Source organism: Mastacembelus armatus, chromosome 10 (assembly GCF_900324485.2).
Source record: "Mastacembelus armatus chromosome 10, fMasArm1.2, whole genome shotgun sequence".
Lineage (NCBI taxonomy): Eukaryota > Metazoa > Chordata > Actinopteri > Synbranchiformes > Mastacembelidae > Mastacembelus > Mastacembelus armatus.
Window position 1 is genome coordinate 5,909,874 of NC_046642.1, and position 22,088 is coordinate 5,931,961.

Consider the following 22,088-nt stretch of genomic DNA (forward strand, 5'->3'; position numbering starts at 1 on the left):
CATCCATTTGTTCCCATAGGTGGGTCATTGTTTGTAAATGCTGACCATTCCATAATGAAGACACTATTATAGGAAAAGAAAAAAAAAGTGACTGTATCTACTCATACAGGCATTGGTGTGCATTTATTATCCAATCAAAATTACACAACCTTTGCTGAGGCACTGTGTCTCATTCTTTGCAATTGCGTGAGGTTGAAAGAACAGATATGCTTATAATTAAATGCTCATAAAAAAGAAGATAAGTTGAAAGGGAAAGCCCATCAGGCACTTGCTGCAGTAAACAGGGAAACTGCTGTTTGTTTCTGTAGTGTGTTTTTTTAAAGATGTGGTTTCATGGCAGTGGGAAAGAACCCCTCATACTCATATTACCTTATATATTACATTACCAGAAGTAATTTCTATAGTGGCCACTTCAGTATTTGTGCCAGACTGTGTTTGCAACTTCAAAAACAATGTGTGCATATGCAAAGTGTGATCTCTCATTAACACTTTCTCAAGCACTATCCAATATACAACCCACTTATATAAGTACCCACAATATTGCCACTCATGTCAAGCAAAATTTATGAGAACTGCTGAAAAATACAATGAAATTCATAATTTACTGCATGTTCAACTTCTCTAAATAAATGTAATAAGAAGGTGCTGGCACCTCAGGGTTTATTATTTGTGCATGTCCTCTATTATAATCAGACACAGAGGTAGAATTTTAGTCAGAAACATTTCTGTCATAATTTATTTCTATAGCAAATCAGATGACTGGCATTGTTTGAAGCAATTTCCCTGCCCAATCTTATGCTGAACAAGGCAAAAACAAAACCTTGATGGGAAATTGAGTGAACATAACAAAAGCAATTAGCGATTGCTCACTGTCATCTTTTCAGCGTAGGAGATAGTTAAACTACAGACACTGTAGAAAGACTTATTTACAATGTATTTGAAAGAAAATTATGAAGAGATGCAAAAACCAACACCCTTTCCACCATTATCAAGGGTGACCCATGTATACCACTATGCTGGAAATAATTTATGCTAATTTGGACAATACACAAAAAATAACAGACATTGTGAGATTTAAGTGGTATTTATAATTAACACATTTTAAATGGTTTAAGCAATAAGCTAATACTAGATAATAGATAGGGTGGTTTCAAGAAAGTATAGTTTTCTTTCCTATGAATAATGTTATTGAATGGTCCAATAATTTTCACTAGTGGATACTATTGTTATAGCAAATGATATTCTTACACTGTGTCAGTATAATGAATGCAGCAGGAATAACTAAATTAGCTGCAAAAATTAAGGGCCTGTTTGACCAATGTAAATTCCCATAATTCACAAGGTTTTAAGAGGTAAATGTGAGTGTGGACAGAAATGTGGGTAAAACTGTAATGTTTTAATTCAGCGGTTTTGAATTGGGAGCAGAAATGTTTATCACATAGTCCAGACACTTCCACTTGTTCATGTTTGTTGTCCTGCAGACCTTCATTCTGATCAACTCCAGCTGCAATATAATCTTCTATTATGAATGCAACATACCTGAAGGATTCTTGTGTTTTACACATAACTGTCTGAATTAATTCAAGTGAATCCATTGTAAATAACGTTTGGAGGTTAATTAGTTTTACAATACTTTCCACATAGATAATTGCACTTTGCAAAAACATTGCGCTATTCCTCACTTCTTGCCTTTGTTCACAAAAAACAACACAAAAATCCTATGATTAGTCATGACACATTATTTTATGTGCTCCTCAACTAATTTTCTCTCTGAATATATGATTTGACTTAAAATTTGAGTCCTCTTATCATGACATATTGAGTGATTATTTTTTTAGTCATTACATGAAACTATGGAGATTACCAACATCACTATGATGCTAATGTAGTTATTCCATATTGGGATTTCCCATACTTATGCTGTATATAGGGAGATACATAAACACTGTTTTCTTTTACTCCATATTGATTTGTACTGACATTTTTTTATACTCTCAATTCCAACTGAAATACTAATACAGTACAGATCTGAGTGGAATACCTTGAAACCACCTTTGACATACTCTGTGCTGTGTTGTATGAAAAGGGCTTGTCTGGGTACAACCATTTTCTTTCAGCAGTGTCCAGCGCTATCTGTCTGTGCTGTGGCATTTAAAAACCTTGACTGAATTCCACGTTCTCTTTGTGTTCTGAAGGCTTTGTACTGTGGCCTACATACTGATTCTTTAGGCTTAAAGCCTCCCAAAAGTATGTTGCAAAGGTCCCAGTGGGAAATATGACACTGTTTACGAGACTGTTCCAGATACTTTATCGAACAACTGTTATCTCATTCAGTGATGTTATCCCTTTTAAACAAAGTGCTTTAGAAATTATGAGGCCAGCTATAATTGCATCTTATTTTGCTATAAATTCAAATGCATGAAGTGCAATAATTTGTCTGTTCATGGGGCGGTTGAATGTTGATTTCTGGACAGAGAAGTTATTGCCAAAGTGTTCAACATAAGAGTCTGAGCATGAAGACACACAGTTTGTAGTTATTTAGCTATTAATTAATGAAAGGCACAAACATATACCCAATTATCTTAAGATATGTTTTTGTCTGATAACAGATTGCAATTAAATAAAATTGGAAATACACAAATCTGAATGTAAATAAATAAATGGTTTCACAAATGGATTTGGAAATGATGATGATGCTTCAGTACCTTTGGTTGTCTTCTTTGTGGCATGCTTGCAAAAAGATTTATTTAAGAAGTGATACAAAAAAGACATGGTTTCTACTTTAAATTGGACATCCACGTAGAGGTTCCTACGTTAAGCTACATCCTGGGTTCCCCCTGAAAAGGGGGGGCCCTGCAGAAAAAGTTTGTGAACCACTGTGGTACATTATTTCATCTCATTACATGTTCGTAATGAAACTGTCAGTAGTTCTCTTTGAAATTAGTCTTAACTATATCTCCATCTCCTCATTGTCTTGGTAAACTGAGGCCAAGACAAGCTGGGCCTTTGATGTCTCTGCCTGCAAGGCTCCGGCATTGTAATGAAACTGTACTGCATTGTCTCGGTACAGAATATTTGGTGTGACGGAACACAATGCTAATTCTAACTAGGTCCTGTCTGCTTCAGCTGGTTTCAAAGCTGCAAGTGCTTTTTGTTTCCCAAAAGAGTTGCAGGCACTCCCCAACAGAGCCGAACAGCTTTCAGGTCCATCAATTATTTAGTGCCTGTTGCCTTCAGGGAACTACTGAAAAATTATAATGATGAATGCAATCAGCAGAGATAATGTATATATATTTTTTTAAATCTGTATTTTTCCTAGTGGTTTTAATGTCTTTATCAAGAGCTGGAAAGATTGACTGAAATGCTGTGACACAATGAGAATGTTTTGCTGAAGTCCCAATCCATATTGGCACAAAAAAAAATTGCAGTGTCACAGAGAGCACTTTGGTAGTTAAGGGAGGTCTTTGAAATGATTACAAAAGGCACTCTGTTTATAGTGTGATGCCATGTGATGTTGAAATGTCCCCTGCTTTCACTGTTAACCTCCATGTACAAACAAGGATTTGTTGGATCTATATAGGAGAGTTAACATTTTGCTATCTGTATTTTTAGGTAACCGTGTAGGAACATTCCCTTTAGAACATGTGAAATAACAATAATAGTTGCTGGTATTCCCAGTGATTCTTGGAAGACATGCTGGTTAGGATTAGGTTCATTGGTAACTCTAAATTGCCCGTAGGTGTGAATGTGAAGGTTACTCGCAAAATGCACAGAAATGTCTCAGTCGTCAAAGTGAAGTTATACAGAAGTTAAGTCATGGCAACTGGACTTGACTTAAAATGTTTCACCACTTATTCATGTGCCTTCTTCAGTCTAAGGGAAGTTGGTTAGAGATCTCACATTTATCCATCTGTGCTCACTTCTATTGTCCACTAGTCGAGCTGTTCAGGCTACGTTTGTAGTGAAACCAACCAGTCCAGTTGCCATAACTCAGCTTCTGGGGGAGTGTGAATGATGGTCTGTGTGTGTTGGTCCTGTGATTGACTGGCGATCTGTGTGGGTTGTGCCCCACCTCCAGCCCAAAGTCAGCTGTGATTTTGCTCCTGCCCACCGTGGTATTCACAAAAAGAGAACAGACCCCATCTCAGCGCAGTCAGAGCAAAGGAGAGGATGTCAAAATACATCGTGTGTATTGTGTGTGTATTTGTGTGTAAATGTGTGTATGTAGGCACATATAGCAAGTGTGAGCACAGTGGCAGTTTAGATTGTCTTCAAGGAGACAGTTTATGGAAGGTGTGTTTCTACATCTAGGTGTGTCTGTGTGTGTGGGTGTTTGCATATTTGTGTTTCTCTGTGTGTTTGGCAGTTTGGCAGCATTACATTTCATTTCATTGTGAGAGTACTGCTGACCTTTGCATACTCAAGATTTCATCCAAGGGCGGTCTCACTTGTCCTTCTTTCTTCTCATTCTTTACACCCTGCTCCTCCAAAATCTCTTCCCAGTGCTATTATTTTCCCTTTGTGAAAAATACTCTGAATGATCCAGCAGATCCAGAAAAAAGGCACTAGCATCTTGTTTACCTGAATAATCTTGCCACACGGGTGCGATGAAAACAGATAAAAGATTGTTTAGATTTTTTGAGTGGGAAGACTACAGCCAATTGCAAATCTAGACATAATCATAAGAAAAAGAAAAAAAATGGTGGCTGTTTTGAATTTCCCTGTCAATTCTGCAGGCTCATACCTTTCAGGTCAGAAATCTCATTATTTCCAGACATGCTGTCAGTAAGGCAGGGGTGCAGTGAATGGCAGATTGAGGTTTTTCTGTACTTTTTATTTTTGTCTTCATCTAAAATATAATCTCACCAAATTTAAGACATTTTAATATATAAAATATAGAAGTTAGAATTTCACTGTTACTTATTTAGAAATTAGTACTCAAGCCAATAGCTTCATTAATGTTAGATTTACTAAAAGTGTTTTCCTGACAGCACCTAGAAGCATACTACAGTGAGCATATTGTTTTTACATTGAAAAGGAAATTTTTTGAATGTTTCTGGACAGACTGCTATTGCAAGTTCACCTTCAGGGAAAAAATTCCAAGGCATATGTAATTTTAAATCATGATCTCTGGACATACTCCATAAATCCACCAGAAGGCCCATAACTTGTATGTGGATTATGCTGGCCAGTATGAGGACTATATCTCAGATTTTATGTTGTTTAAAATCTTCTCCTTAGTCATGTCGGATATTTTCTCTACATGTATCAATGTTCATCCATCCATCCATTTTCTATACCCGCTTTTTCCTGAAAGCCAGGATCACGGGGATCTGCTGGAGCCTATCCCAGCTCTCTCTAGGGTGAAAGGCAGGGGTACACCCTGGACAGGTCACCAGTCTGTTGCAGGGCCACATAGAGACGCACAAAGACAGACAACCTCACACACTCACACTCACCAATGTTCATTATAATTACATTTTAAGGTTATATTTTACTGTGTTGGTAATTGCTCTTCTTACTTGCTTTACTGCCTTTTGATTCATGGTCTTCTATCAGAGTCCATGTTGGCTGTTTTGTTACTACCTGTTCTAAAAAATAAGGCTGGCAAACCTTGCAGCCTAGATACTGTAACTATAGACCAGTAGCAGTAGCAGTAGCCAGCATAATGTCTAGAGTCCTGGGAAATAATCTGCTTGAGAAGGGATTCATTGATTCCACAGACAATCAGTTTGGCTTTAAATCCAAAAATGGCACAGATTTGTGCATATATGATTTTATTGTTGTGGACTGCGAGTCTGCAATAAAATTAATCAATTAATTAGTTGTCCTTTATTAAACTGGGGGATATGGATGGGAATTATATAAAGTCTAGGATTTACATTTAGGTTTTAGACATGTAGCTGATGCTCTTATCCATTGTGATGTAGAGTACAGAAGAGTAGTAGAAGACAGAAGGTCTATGCGTACTGACAAATGTTTCTGATGTATCTGTCTCTTGGAATCATATGTCATTTGTATTGCCTGTTTTTAGAGATGTCTTTTCTTTTTTCCAGACTGAATCTGTGTAGGCACCTATTCGCTCTCCTGGCAGAAAGCAGACATGTTCTTTGCCTCTGTTCCAGTATGGTAAGTTAATCTTTTGTGTCTCTTTTAGCATGAATAAATGTGCTCCTCAGGGAAAAACAGCATATCTTCATGCATGAACTGTTATAGATTTTTGTAAGCATGTGTTGACTATGAATATTCTTAGAGCTATAAATACACATAGGTCAAAGAGTGCTTAAAAGAATGCTATTCTCTAAATAAGATTCCCTTGTGGATGCGGAAACCAAGATGGTAACCTAACTCTGTCTTCTGGTTTATCTATACATAATATCTATGCATATTTTGCAAGCAGGGCAATTTGGGCACTACTGGAACTGTGACATGTGTAAAAGAGCTTCTGGTATCCTTGCACTTTGTCACAGCCCGTACTGAAAATGGCAGTTATATACAAAAGCACCCTGCAGGTGCATTAATAGCAGGTGAATCCGTGGGTGGCTTTCTCTAAATTGGCCTGCAGAGCACACTGTTCTTTTTTTTTTTTTTTAACATAGATTTTTTTTTTTTTCTAATGAAAGTCAAAATAGTCAGTTGGCACTTCTTTGGCACTCATTGATGGGGAACAAATGAGGCTTAGCATCTTAAAGATTTCAACATATACTGTAGTTATTACTGTTACAGTGTTTCTGTGACATTGATTATAGTATTGGTAGTTCTTTTAGTATTGTATAATAATTGTTGCATAATAACTGTGACCTGTACATTCATTGGGTTCCTTCTAAGTTAGTGACTGTTTTTTGAGTGTTACATTAGTGTTGTACATACAAATGCAAGTACTCTGTTTAAAACATGACTCAAAATGTGCCCAAAGTCAAAACATGGGTATACAAGGGATGGTCAAGGTGAGTGCAGCCCAAGGGCATAAATCCTGAATCATTAAAGCTGTTCTTTTGCAACAATCCCTGTCATTGTTCTTAACCCTCTGGGGTCGACGCACGCGCCGGCGCGTTTTGACGCATCATTTCCTGATAAGGCCGAAACAAACTTAAATTGCTCCGTCACTTCTGATCGTACAGATAAAAGAAGCATATCATTCAAATCTGTAAAGGGTCTAGTTTTAGTGGTATACCATCATAATAACAACAAAACTTTGTGCTTTTTTTAAATAAAGAAAGCCGACAGGGTGCGCTCTCGGACTTTTCTGTCTCTGCCATTTCTCTTCACAGACGCGTAAATAAAACAACCAGAATCTCAGCGAATACTTGCCTCATAAAAATAAGAATTATATGGCTAGAAAGCTTGAAATGTTTTCTTTTGAGTGAAACAATTCAAGTCGAAAACAAATCATCACTTTTTATTTAATCCGTATGAACGTAAGGAGAAGTCCGTTTTTTCCTGTCTCACCTCATTACAGGTAATGCGGTCCCGCCTTGTACTCTGTTCACTGTTCACATGTAAATAATCTCAGGTGAACCAGGTAAATATGTGCACACCCCCGAGAAATGACACAAAATATCAAACTTCATCATAGAATTTACTCACTTTTTCGGCGTGTTTGGATGATGGCGCGTTACGCACGTGAAGCGGCGCTCCTTACATTCCACACAGAGACAAATAGTTTAGCTTGTCCTCAGAGTAAAAACACTGATTTTAACTTAAATGAGGATCGTTTGGCTCCTCATTGTGTTGTATTGTGCTGCACTAATCCGTCCCATCTACATTGACTGAAAGGCTCATTATGCGCGCCTTTGTCTGGACGTTCAGTGCGTCTTTTGTGTTCTCAGGTAAATCACATGACTATTCATCCTCAGACACACCCTCTTGCATATGGCCTTTCTGGACAAAAAGTGTCTTAGAAAATTTAAATCAGTGTATTGTTTTCTGTGAATGCGTGAACAAGATGACATTCACAGCACTCTGAAGTAAACACTTTAGCCTACAACATGCTGGTCTCCAAAGTCTTGTGAACCAATGTTCTGTTTGTGTTTTATGGTCTTATTTCAGTGAGTAAAAAATTGTAGTTTTTCACTAGCCATGCATAACCACTTTTTTCTCAAAAACACAATAATGTATAAACTTGATGCTCACATATTATTGTAGCCAATTTTGTGCTGATTACAGTGTTATCAGACTTTAGACATTAATATGTTTAAAAAACACTGAAAAAAGCACAAATGTCAGGACATGTCAAAATTTGTCCAGGCCCCAAAAACCCCCTCAGACCCCAGAGGGTTAAACCGATAAGAGCAGCTCTCGGTTCCATGCCAACTACTCTGCCCATTCAGCAGTCCAGGTTGTGCTGCTGAGGATTCAGGAGAGGATGTGGCACAACAGAATGGAAAGCAGTCAAGCATGATTGTATCGAATTATTGCAAAATCATTTTTCCCCATTTTAAACAGTGTAAGTGGTAATTGCATTGATATTGTTTTTATTAAGGACATGAGCAGGTTGTTTTATTTTAATTGCCAATGCAACTAATCAAACAGGAGGTGAAAATGTCGTGTGAGGTTTATGGGGGTCTAGTAAAAACCTGATCGCTCTGGGGAGAGTGACGAAATGGAAGCAGACATTGCTGTTACTAGCCTGCAGTTACTGGTATTGTGATGACAGTAGCTGTATTGTACTATCTTGCAGCTGTTACATTATTAGTGTTTTTGGGTTTCAAATCCTGACTTCTACCTTGGGTGTTTCCTTGTGGAATTGCTGAATCTGAACTGAGGTCTATAAAGAAGTTGCATCTTTTCGTTTTTGAGGGGCTGCCGCCTGTTTCTGATCTGGCAAGTAGAAACTGCAAGAAAGTTTTTGTTTTGCATTTATGTTAACTATTTTCTTATTTCTTCCTGCCTCAGAAAAATATTAAAATAGGCTGTGTTTTATTATGTTAGACTTTTATTATAGTTAACATAGTGGTCCTTTGGGGTATGGCTGTCAAGGCACTATGTCTAAAACAATGAACATGTAATCACAGCATCTCTGGTTTGAGTCTGCCAGGCAATTGTTGCTGCATGTCCTCACATCTCTTTCCACTCATTTCCTGTTTTCTGAATACTATCTAGTAAATGTAAAATGCCCTTAAAAATGTGTTTTTAAAACAGTTATTATTAACAGTATTAGAATTTCTTACCATAATGTGTTCTTCTTTCCTCATCTTTAGGATAAAACTCATTAACTTAGAGGTAAATATATTTTCAAATAGATGAAATATGGTGTATTTGTTTACATTTTAGAGTTTTGGCAATTGCTTGAATAAATTATATTTATATTAACCTCAAAGCTGAGAGCCTGGAGTCTTGAAGTTAAGAAGTACTTTTTTAATTGTTAATAGTCTTTTATGGGTCTGCATTGTTGTTTTGGGGAAACAAGTAAAATACACTGAGGTCAAATTATGAAGTAGGAGGTTTTTACACATGGTTGAAACAATGAAACAAAACTATGAAGAACATTGCGGGACATACTGTATTCTATACTGATGAAAAACAAACTCTATACAACGTACTGAGGTGTTTTCACTAATTGTAAATGAATACTGAAAAAACAGCCCATTATGCTGCTTTGTTGCCAACATAAAGCAACACCCTATACTTTATCTAGACTTGTACAGAATTTTAGGCCATTGCATTAGCCCTTGGGTCTACACAATCTTCATGGTTAGGTCTCAGCTATTTTTTCAGGACCTACTGTAAATGGCTGGTCCATTTCCCATTTGACAGATGGCTAGAAATATAAAATTAAAAATATAAAAGATAAAGTAGAACAATAACATTTCACAATGGTGTGTGGTTGACTGTGGAAGTCAGTTTCTGAGAGGCCAGAATAACCCAGTTTTGCTCATTTTGATCTTGCTCTCACCCATAGTGGGAAAGGGAACAGCTTAAAAGGTTACCAGTGATTGGTTTCCAGTTCCCCCAGTCAGCTTTTAAAATCCTCACACTTCACCATTTATCATAAAGTAATTTCCTGGTTGATTTGTTTCTTTTTTTTTTTTCTTTCTTTTTTTTAAGATGAACCTTGAGATGTGTAGTTTTCCCTTGTATTTTTCTATAGATGTGTTTCTCCTGAAGTACATCCTTCCAGCAAAGGAATTCATAGAATACTACTAATCATCCCAGTTGTTCAGGTTCTGTTTATTCACATAACCATGTTAGTGTACAATACCCTTATTTTCTGCAGTTAGTTTTCTGGAGTACTGTCTGATTAAATGACACTACATAGTTAACTTGTTTATAACTTATCTGACATTTTACTTTAAATGGGTTCGATGTGCTGAAGAACCATAACTGCAACACTTTAGTAAGGGTGTAAAGAAGATAACAAAAGGGACTAGCTACTTGGCTTCGGCAGCTTTACTACATTCATTAAATTGTAATAATAAAGGGTCCAGGTTTCTAAATGTAAGTTAGGGAGGATTTTTCTTGGGAAAAATGTATTAGAATATTTGATATCAAAATAAAAGGGTCCAGGACATTAATAGTCACAGTTATCATCTGGGTAAATAATTACTGGCTCAAACAGCATGGTTTGAGTACCATATAAGTCACCTACATTTTCTCATCAAGATCAGGTAAAAATTGTGCACGGGATGGATGATAAGGTCTACTCAGATATCTTTTTCAAGAGGAGGTTTGGGGTCAAAACTGAGGTTTCTAAATGGTTGTGTGTGGTTCACATTGCAAAATGATCAAAGAGCCCATAGGGTGTTTTGCCTGTACCTGTCTGAGGTGTACTTGTTTTACATTCCCCTTTGCATTTGACTCTATTCTCCCCATTGTTTCTTGATGCATGATGCAACTTGTTTTTCTGTCTCTAGATTGGCACACATATCTTTGTGCTCAGTGAAGACAGAGATTTTTTTTATTTTTCTGAGTTCTGTTTAATGAAGCCCTCGGCACAAGCGAAAAGGCAGCAGTAAGATTCAGGCAGGCCTGTCTGGTGTGGTAATCCTGTCAAAGAAAACAAGTTTCTTATCAAAGTGGATTTACTATATCTGCACTGCAGCAAAGACAATACAAGAAAAGATTTCATAAGAACTTTCATAATTCGTTTTTTTCAAAAGATCAAAAGAAGTCAGTATTGCATTTTGCTATGTTTTGCAATATGCACGTTCTCAAAGGCACACCTAGAAAAAAGATGGTAAAGGCATTTAAGGTTTTCTTCAATATGTCTTAAGTCTGAAACCTGGGAGCTTACCCTGGAGTCCAGCACTGACAGTGAATCTGTTTCATGCCACCTGCTGCATAGCTGCTCATTCAAAACTGTGTTGCAATAGAGTACTTCTCTCTTAACACATCAACATCACTTTCCAACCTCAGTCCCACCAGTAGCCCAGCAGCAGCTGTAGAGCGCAAGTTGCCACATCAGAGGCTCTTCTGAAGAACTGACAGTCAGCAACATCATGCCATGGGGTGAAAGGATGGCAGAGCAAGGATACATTAGATAGTATGCAGATGAACAAGAAAGCTTTAGACTAGACTTCACATTGCCACCTAGCTGTAAGTAGCAGATAAAGAATATTGTGGCATGTGTGAGAGGAAGCAAGGCCAGAAAATGATGTCAGAAAATGTTAAGCTCAAAAATATTCTTGTAAACACCTTTAAAAAGTGCTTTGCTCATGGCAGTGAAAGTGAATTTTTATTTTGAATATTTATCTTTTTATTTTTATTTTGGCTAGATCTGTTTATCAGTTACTTTGTGTGTCATCTGCCCCTCATAGCCGCATTTGCCAAAATGGATTTAACACATCAAAGTGTAGTTTGTTGAGAGCATGTTAGAGCCATTGACAATTGTTTTCAGCAGTAACTTAAGAGTGAATGTGCAAGAGAAGTGATTGTCGATCTCATCGATCTGACACTGCAAAATTTACAGCTCATGCTTGCTTATGTTTTCTCTCAGATGTTAGAGCTGCATATCCCTGCTGGTGCTGGCTCTGCAGTGTTATCCCAATGATGGAGTGTAGCGGAACACTGCCGCCTGATGTGAATGTGTAGATAACAAGTAATGCATATATTTGGGCTCAAGTGATAACAGTGGAGCCACATTATGACAACACTGGGGCATTCTGACAACACAATCAATCATTGTAGGTTGTAGGGAGTTGCAGCGGACAAGAAGATGATTAATTCTTCATTGGAACTTTTCAAATCATCCATTGAGACACATTTAAGCTGCATGCCTGTTAATGCTGTATCACTCCTCTGAGAAACTATAACATCTATTCATCAGATTGAGGTTGACTAGTTCAACCTTTGCATCCTAGTGTTTTCATACTGCTTTAGTTTTAGTTAGAACTGGAAATTGATAGATTATAGGTCATTTATCATGAATAATTTGTAATACTTTTATCACTGGCTTGTTCAGCTATCTCAAAGTCCCTTCTCTGTCTCTCTAATGCTAGTTGATTTGTATTCCCAATACATTTGTCGTTTTTGTTTCCTTGGCAGCACAGGTCGGCTTGACTACATCGACTGAACAGCTGACATTTGATTGACAGTGCAATGTTGCAGAAGAGAGACAGGGAAATTATCTGAATATTCAACATAAGAATTAATCCTTCTCCTTCAGTACACCTAAACATCTTCAGCTGTGGTTAGGGGATGGAAAATTTATTTAAACCTTAAGATGGAAGTTTGCCTTTATTGAAGCACTTGATTGAGAATAAATCAGCAATAATGGCCAACTTTTGAGGGCAAGTTCGATTTTATGTGGCTGTTGAGCTTAATGAATATCATTTCTCACACACAGTTGAATCAATCAGAAATGAACTCAAAGGTATATCCTGCGACAACGTATGGCAAGAGAATTGATCTTGGTGTTGAAACAATGCAGATGATGCCAAATGTTCAGATGTTTTCAATTTCAATTTCAAAACGGAAAATTATATAGAAAGTTTGTGATGTTAACTATACATGTCAAAGTAACATTCACTTCATCAAACAAGATCAATTCACCTGCCTTACATATTCCCAGTTGCAGCCCTTTGGTTGGACATCCTGTGCAGTTTTATGTTTTAACAAGAGAGGAAGCAGTTCACTCAATTAACTCTACTGCATTGAGCAGCAACACCTTAAATAAGATGTAAGGGCATCTCAGTCAGCCATCTAACTTCTCTGCCTGTGAACCCATTGCTCTGTGTCTCATTTCCCAGCGTATTGATGTCTTTAAGTGTGCTTCCCAAGAGCCTGGAAGAAGTGGGATATAGATTGCTCTTAGGGTGGCGTACCTCCAAAATAAATAAATAAGCAAACATAACTTGAAAGAGCAACATGAAAGAAACACAATACAATTTACCAAAGTTTTTTGGTCTCTCAGTTGTTATTGTCTATTAGGTGAAGACAGTCTCAACCACAATGGGCTTTGTATTTTGCCAAAAGTCCATAATATGGAGTATCCTGGATAACATACTTGAATCATAGTGTGTTTACTAGTCACTAATGACCCAAGGTAGTCTTAAAGTTGGCTTTGTCACCTCAGTTGTTTCAAACACAAGAAAACTGAAGCAAACAGTAATATTGGGTACCAGCAGAGAAATTGTCTGTGAAGATCCCCAGTCGTCCAGGTGAAGTCATGACAACTGGACTTCTAGTAATGTTGAAATGTTTCACCACTCATCCGAGTAGCTTCTTTAGTCTAAAGGGGCCCTTTAGTTGCCATCACTCAGCTTCTAGACAGCATAGAGACTGTTCACTATAAAGAAAAGCTCAAAAATGGAAACAAAAGAAGGATCAATACTGTTGCTCTGCAACATGGCCATGCAGGGAGGTGAATTGGATAGGGATAAAGAGTAACAGGAACTAGGAACAAATTGTATAATGCCCATTCTGCCCCCAACCCCATTCCATCAAAAGATTTACAAGATTTACCTTGTCTTTAACATAAGCATTTTTCTCTTTATTGAAAATTGTGTTCTATATCAATGAGGACTAATTTAAAATTTGTGTTCTTGTCTGAGATTGGACACTTTTTAGCTGTTATAGTTTTTTATATCATAACTAATCAAATTAGATTTCAGATTTGAGTTATTTAGATCATGCAAAATAAAATCACATGTACAAAGAAGAAAAATCAAATCAATATAGAGAAAATGAATATATAACAATAAATTATCTAATATTTTCTAATACCTCAATAGCTTATCCTTATATGGTGTGTAAACAGGTCTTTATTTATATCTTGGTTAATTTATTTGGATTCTCTCTTTGAGGTTTGAGTTGTAACTTAACAGAGGCATGCAGAGACAATCTCATAGAGGCACGATCTGTAGAAATATGATGGTGTTACCCAACTGGATAAGGACTGACGGTCATTACAGGAGAGACTAGAAGCTGGGAGAGTTGGCACCTGGACTGCAGCAATTAGTCAGTGAAGCTGTTCTTGGTTAAGGGGCAGCTGACCACTGGCCTTGCTTACTTAGGAGAATGGCAGAGGTTCTTCCTTCTTTTAAATATGACTGTGATTAACATCAGCAATTACCTGCAGAAATTGCACCAGTCTTTCTTCCTTTAGACAAAGAGAAATGAGTTGTCTATTAGGTGAAGACAGTCTCAACCACAATGGGCTTTGTATTTTGCCAAAAGTCCATAATATGGAGTATCCTGGATAACATACTTGAATCATAGTGTGTTTACTAGTTAGCTATTCTCAATTAATCATGCCAAGAAGTGCTTATTTCGATTTGTTAAACCCAAAGCACTGACACAGATGCTTCTTTATTTAGCTAGCTTTTATAAAACTGTATCTTATCAGAAGATGATGCAAATGTCCACCATCTGGCATTAAGACACAATAGAGTTATATATAAAGCAAGAAACTTCAAGATTTAGAAAATTCTGTGAGACTACAAGTAAAAGAATATTCTTTACAGTAAATGTTGTATCTATGTTTTCCAACCTACCATTCATGAAGCTCCAAAATTATCTCTCTGATCTCTACAGCCATGTCTGCTTGTGAATTTGTTGATGTTTACTTCCACAGAATTAGGAAAGGTGGGGGAGAGGGATGTAATATGCACATTAATGAGCATGTCAGGCAAACATCAACTAAGGACGATGATGCATTTTGGGGCTCATTTGGTGATGATGTCAGCAGTAACAGACTACCGGCCATTTTGAGTGTCCATGTTAATCTAAATTACCATAAAGGTCCCTCTGAAAGTTCTTCTTTGAATGAGTACACGTCTGTCATAAAATGGAGGCAGAAAAGCTTGACATTTGTTGTTTCTCAACTTTGTGCCCAAGAGAATTATTTAGAGCATGTTCCTTTGATTTGAGATAGAAGGGCTTTCGTCAGTTCTTTTGTGGGCTAACCTGAGATTCTTGAGGTCAAGCCAGTATGTTGGAAAATCTAGTAGTAATAATCAGTGTCTACCAGTGTCCTTATGGCCTCACTTATAGCAAAAAGTAAAAACTAGAATGAAGCTACCATATTACAGCAGGTCAAATAATATAAATAATATTTGCACTATGCACAGTTTAAAGTTAGAAAAGATTCTGTGTTTTTGTTATTCTGTCTCTCTTAAGTAGCACTTATATGACAGGGGTCCATACACAAATATAAGTAGTTTGTGGCAGTTTTGCAAACAGGTCCCTATTCATTTTGGTTATGTTTTTTGTAAATAGCTTTTTAAGGTATTCGCGTTGTATAATTCTCTCTTCTGTTAATTGTGCATCCATGCACAACTAATACACAGAAAACAGTCCATACTGGAAGACGCTGATTTTGGTCATCCCTTGATTTTCTTTTTGTCCCACCATGAAATTCTTTTTTGTCAATTCAATTCAATTCAATTCAATTCAATTTTATTTGTATAGCGCCAAATCACAATACAAATCATCTCAAGGCACTTTACAAAAACTAAAACTAAAAACTCTCTGTATTTATAGAGAAAATTTTCATCAACTATTGGATCAAATACCAAGACAACTGGTTCATGATGAAATGCAAGTTTTAATACTGCTTTTTTTGCCTTTTTTAGACGCAGCTTAACAGTTTTGGACAGTAGTCTTGTTTGTGGCCAGATGGCTGTGAGAAGACCACATGCAGAGCGACTTTAGTCCTGTGTAGACAGCCTCCTCATTACTTTGAATAAGGCCAGTCTGGTGGCACAGATTTAGATGACAGTATTATGAGTCTTTGGCAAAAAATGCTGTGCTGTCCAGCATTTGAACCTGACTTCACTTTTGCCAGTAAACCCTGCGATATCATTGGGAAAGATGCTTTTATGACCTATCAAATATGTGCTTGTGCATATTCCTGGTTCCTCAACACTGTATTTCTACTCCTTATGTCATGATCGTTACATCAAAAGGTAAACTAACTAATCGAAGCGGTAAAATTCTCTCAGTAATTTTGAGCATGGTTTCGCATCCGAAAAGAGTTTACACATTATTCTGTTTGAACAACTGGACTTTCTGGATCTGATTTCAGGGTTTGCATTTTTTTTTTCATTGTTGGGCAGCTGCAAAATTAATGGTAGTGACTGAGGGTTGTAAATCTGAACAATATGAGACAAACACATGGTAGAAAGAATTTCAATGACAGTTATTAGGTGTAAAATCAAAAGATATATGTCATACAATAAATTGGGATCATTGATAAAACTCACATCTGTTTTTCTGTCATTCGCTACCAAGTTTGCAAACTGTATCTGTCGATGTAGCTGCATGTTATAAGGTTGGTCTGAGTCAGATAATTGTCAGCTAATTTTCACATTGCTCAAAGTAATTCAGAAGATCTTTCACAAGTCATACACTAAATTATCCGATAATATATGTCAAGTTCAGTTGTTAAGGGCTTCCAAAGAACCAGATCCTCATTGCAGTAGTAATATTAGTCAGAGTACTATAGGAAATTTAGCTGACAAACATGCCCTATGAAGGAGCACGGCCAGACATAATCATGTTCATTGACTGGATAATGTTAAAATCCTTAATGGCAGAGCAAGATGCCAAATAAATTAATTTCTATAATGATCTGACAACATCATATAATGCAAACTATGGACACTGGGCTTATATATATATATATATATATATATATATATACTCAAAAGTAAATACAGCAAAAATATATATATATTTTAGTGACTTTGTATGCAGGCGACATGTAGCTCAAGTAAATCTTGCTCTGATACACAATAAACTACATTACAAGCTATTGCAGTTGAGGTAAACAGAATTACATTCAACCTGCCCTAATATTGCCATATCACTCACTGTCTGGCTGCTGTCCTATTCCTCCTGCCTCTGTTAATGAATTCTCCATCTTGATTACATTCCTAATTACTGACCATCACGTATGTGCAGGAGGTTGATTTAATAGATTAATGTCCACTATGGATGTTATTTTAAGTCTCTTTAGCATCAGTGTCTTATACTGTCTTGTGTTGATAGGAACATAGACTTATTCTTCTTACAAGGTACAGTGGGTACGGAAAGTATTCAGACCCCTTTAAATTTTTCACTCTTTGTGTCATTGCAGCCACTTGCCAAAATCAAAAAAGTTCATTTTATTTCTCATTAATGTACACTCAGCACCCCATCTTGACAGAAAAAAACAGAAATGTAGAAATTTTTGCAAATTTATTAAAAAAGAAAAACTGAAATATCACATGGTCATAAGTATTCAGACCCTGTGCTCAGTATTGAGTAGAAGCTCCCTTTTGAGCTAGTACAGCCATGAGTCTTCTTGGGAATGATGCAACAAGTGTCTCACACCTGGATTTGGGGATCCTCCGCCATTCTTCCTTGCAGATCCTCTCCAGTTCTGTCAGGTTGGATGGTGAACGTTGGTGGACAGCCATTTTCAGGTCTCTCCAGAGATGCTCAATTGGGTTTAGGTCAGGGCTCTGGCTGGGCCAGTCAAGAATGGTCACAGAGTTGTTCCGAAGCCACTCCTTTGTTATTTTAGCTGTGTGCTTAGGTTCACTGTCCTGTTGAAAGGTGAACCTTCAGCCCAGTCTGAGGTCCTGAGCACTCTGGAAGAGGTTTTCTTCCAGGATATCTCTGTACATGGCCGCATTCATCTTTCCTTCAATTGCAACCAGTCGTCCTGTCCCTGCAGCTGAAAAACACCCCCACAACATGAAGCTCCCACCACCATGTTTCACTGTAGGGATTGTATTGGGCAGGTGATGAGCAGTGCCTGGTTTTCTCCACACATACTGCTTAGAATTAACGCCAAAAAGTTCAATCTTGGTCTCATCAGACCAGAGAATCTTATTTCTCATAGTCTGGGAGTCCTTCATGTGTTTTTTGGCAAACTCTATGCGGGTTTTTATGCACTGAGGAGATGCTTCCGTCGGGCCACTCTGCCATAAAGCGCCTGCAGTGATAGTTGACTTTGTGGAACTTTCTCCCATCTCCCTACTGCATCTCTGGAGCTCAGCCACAGTGATCTCTGGGTTCTTCTTTACCTCTCTCACCAAGGCTCTTCTCCCACGACTGCTCAGTTTGGCTGGACGGCCAGGTCTAGGAAGAGTTCTGGTCGTCCCAAACTTTTTCCGTTTGAGGATTATGGAGGCCACTGTGCTCTTAGGAACCTTGAGTGCTGCAGAAATTCTTTTGTAACCTTGGCCAGATCTGTGCCTTGCCACAATTGTGTCTCTGAGCTCCTTGGGCAGTTCCTTCGACCTCATGATTCTCATTTGCTCTGACATGCACTGTGAGCTGTAAGGTCTTATATAGACAGGTGTGTGCCTTTCCTAATCAAGTCCAATCTGTTTAATTAAACACAGCTGGACTCCAATGAAGGAGCAGAACCATCTCAAGGAGGATCAGAAGAAATGGACAGCATGTGAGTTAAATATGAGTGTCACTGCAAAGGGTCTGAATACTTATGACCATGTGATATTTCAGTTTTTCTTTTTTAATAAATTTGCAAAAATTTCTACATTTCTGTGTTTTTCTGTCAAGATGGGGTGCTGAGTGTACATTAATGAGAAATAAAATGAACTTTTTTGATTTTGGCAAATGGCTGCAATGACACAAAGAGTGAAAAATTTAAAGGGGTCTGAATACTTTCCGTACCCACTGTAGGTGCCCTAATCTTAGTTTCTTTGTCACATGGTGGCAAAGGAGAAGCAAGGTAGTTTGGGAATTTATGTTTTTTTCTTAAATAGGTTGGTTATTTGTTGAGTTTCATGAATAATATGTCCTCATTAAGCCATTTCTTTATTATTTGTTACATTTAATTTACTGATAATAGGTTTGGTTTGCTCTACATCTGAGCTAATTACTTTATAAATTATGATTTAGGGAATGTAATTTTCCATGCAAATTCCATATTTAGCATGCATTTAAATGCATTTCTCTATATTATACTTATTTAACTGTTCAGCACTCAAGGCACACTGTTGTGTTTTTTTACTATTACTACAAATCATTTTGGTAAATGCCATGTTGAATAAAGTCAATAGCTGAAATCAAACATTGCATATAGGAAGAATCGGGGGGTTTCCTTCCTATTATTATGAGAACTGGAGCAAAGCCGCATTGGCTTTCAGTCATGCTTACTATTGATTGTGAGGGCCATAATTTACTTTTGTCCCAAAGCACGCTTTTCACCCCATTACACTCTGCTCATGGCTCTTTGGCCAGAGCCAGTGTTGATCTCCGTCATCATTAACACCTGCCTGGTCATTAAATTGAATGATAAAGCGACAGAGATTATAGATTCCATCATTGCGCTTCACATCACCCTGGCTAACGATTTGTGTAAAGGTCTGATGGTTAGTGTGGCAAGAGGCCAGATAGTAGCAAAAAGTCACAAGCTAGTGCACTGGAACAAGGGTCAATGTGCTGGATTGTTTAGTGCTCTCACCTAGATCAGGGTCCTCATCTAGATGGACTTAACCCCTTGAATCATTCATTAGTTGGATAATTCATAGAGAAAAAAATCAATCTTAAACAAAATCCCCTACTAAATAAGTTCACCTAAACACCACAAACACTGTATAAATACTCTGCAGGTTGTCCTGATTGATGAATTTGTATGTAACAGTAGTTTTAAAAAAAGACAAGGGAGAAACATACAGCAGAATAACAGGATCTGTCTCCAGTGAGCAGTTGCCAATCGATTTAAAACATAGCTCGATTTTTGGTGCAGTGAAGATTCAATCCCATATTGATCCTCAAAGTGTCAAGTTCTTGTCAAGGAGGTCTATGCCACTTCCTGATGCAATATCTTGGCAGGCCAAGTCGGAGCAATACAAACTAAGGGTGGTGAAACAGAGACAGATCAGTGTGTTTGTACTATATGTGTGTAAGGGAAGAACATAATAATGTTACTAATGCACTGAACCAACAAATGTAAAGCCACATCCCTGATTATGTGGCCTTTCGTAGAAATGTTCTCATTGTTATAAAACTGCAAAGTCCTAGGGAGGAGACAGCAGATGCTGTCAAAAATTAACCATGACTTCATCATAGAGGTGGCAGAGCAGTGTGTTTTGTTTGTCATCGGTTATTGAAAGTTTGAAAGCACTGACTGACAGACTGTTTTGTCATTAAGCTCTGAGGACTTGTATCATAAAAGAGGACGAGTGAAATAGAGTAGTCCTGAAGAAAGAACAACAGATTATTTTTAGAGCATCGATATCACACTGACATTGTGAGAATGAGCAGTGAGGACACACAAAAAGGATGAATAACCAGGGCTGTTAGTACTTGTTATGTATCCAATCACCGAACTGTACTCACAAAATGGGGCAAACAGATCAAAAACCAGTGGCAGAGTGTTGTGCACAAAAGCATTTCACAGAGAAATATTGTCCCTCCCATACTGTCCATAACTGTCTCCTATTCACATATATGGTGCATTTTCAAAGCAAATGTGGCATAAAGATTTTCTGGCTGTTGTACTGTTTCATGTTCTCTTTTTTTTCTGTTGTTGTTGATAATGTAGAACTTAAGAAACCTTACTGTGCAATACACAGGCAAACAAAAACAGCAACCAATAATCTCTAATAACTAAACCCAGGAAACAAATATGCTTTTCAAAGGAATACCACTCACACTGCTGTGGGACTTGCCTCCTACAGTGTCCATTTATCCATTCCGTGACACTTTCGTATATACACCAGCATGTGTTATTGGCAGGTAGCCTGTTGATGCTGATTTATCTGATGTTCTGTAAATATGAACTGCCAGCCTCAATAACCGTTCATGTCAACCTGGTGGAGGTTACTGCAAGTAGCATATGTTGGAGTTGCTGATATCTTCCAGCTGGCATCACATACTGTTGAAGTGTGTCAGCTTAAGCACTAACCACGAGCAATTTCACCAGTGTCAGCAGTTCAAGGTATGAAAAATCACAATAAATGGTTCACACTTATACAATCGACCACACCTGACATAAGGTGAGAAGTACAATTTACAGTATGCAACGGGCAGATTTTAAAACCCTGAAAATGGATGTTACAGTGTTCAAAGCACTGAATAAGATGAACAACCCTTTACACAAAGATTTAAATCTGCTTTTCTAAAGTAGCAAAAGAAAAATAATAGGTAAGTTGAAATTTTGCAAACAGCAATGTAAGCAAAGAAGAGAATGTGTATCAAAAGATGATCAAATACTGTAAGGCACATTAGTAACTGGGGTGTCAGTGACGGTGTTTGAAATGTTTTTGGAAATATTTTCATCACTTTTTGGATTCAGCTTTTAGAAGATACCAGCAGCTTTTTGTGTGTCAGTATGATAGCAGCACTTTCTATGACCTGTAGTTATGAAATGGTCTCATTTGATTTCTAAAACTTACTGACCTGAAAAAAAAAGACTATTTTAAAAGCTTTATTCAAGCAGTCATAATCCCTGGCTTAGCATTTCTCTGCCACATGGTTGTTAAATGAATGGAATATATATCGGCATTTGGCAGGACTCTTTTTTTTAATACATACAATACATATAGCTTTTGTGTGTGTGCCCCTTTGGCCACATGCTATTTTGCTATTTTTGTGTCACATCCATAATATGAATTATATTAATATGATGGCAAAACACCAAATGGATAGTCATACCACTAAGCAAATATTCAATTTATTTTTTATCATAT

At 37.4% G+C, this 22,088-nt stretch overlaps 1 protein-coding gene across 2 annotated transcripts in view; it reads left to right on the forward strand.

Moving 5' to 3' along the window:
* Positions 1-22,088, forward strand: part of lingo2 (leucine rich repeat and Ig domain containing 2) — a 177,520-nt gene that overhangs the window by 25,799 nt on the left and 129,633 nt on the right. For both annotated transcript variants that reach the window (XM_026330463.1, XM_026330464.1), the window contains exon 2: positions 6,057-6,129. The gene's annotated coding sequence lies outside the window, so the exon portion shown is untranslated. The remainder of the gene's footprint in view (positions 1-6,056; positions 6,130-22,088) is intronic.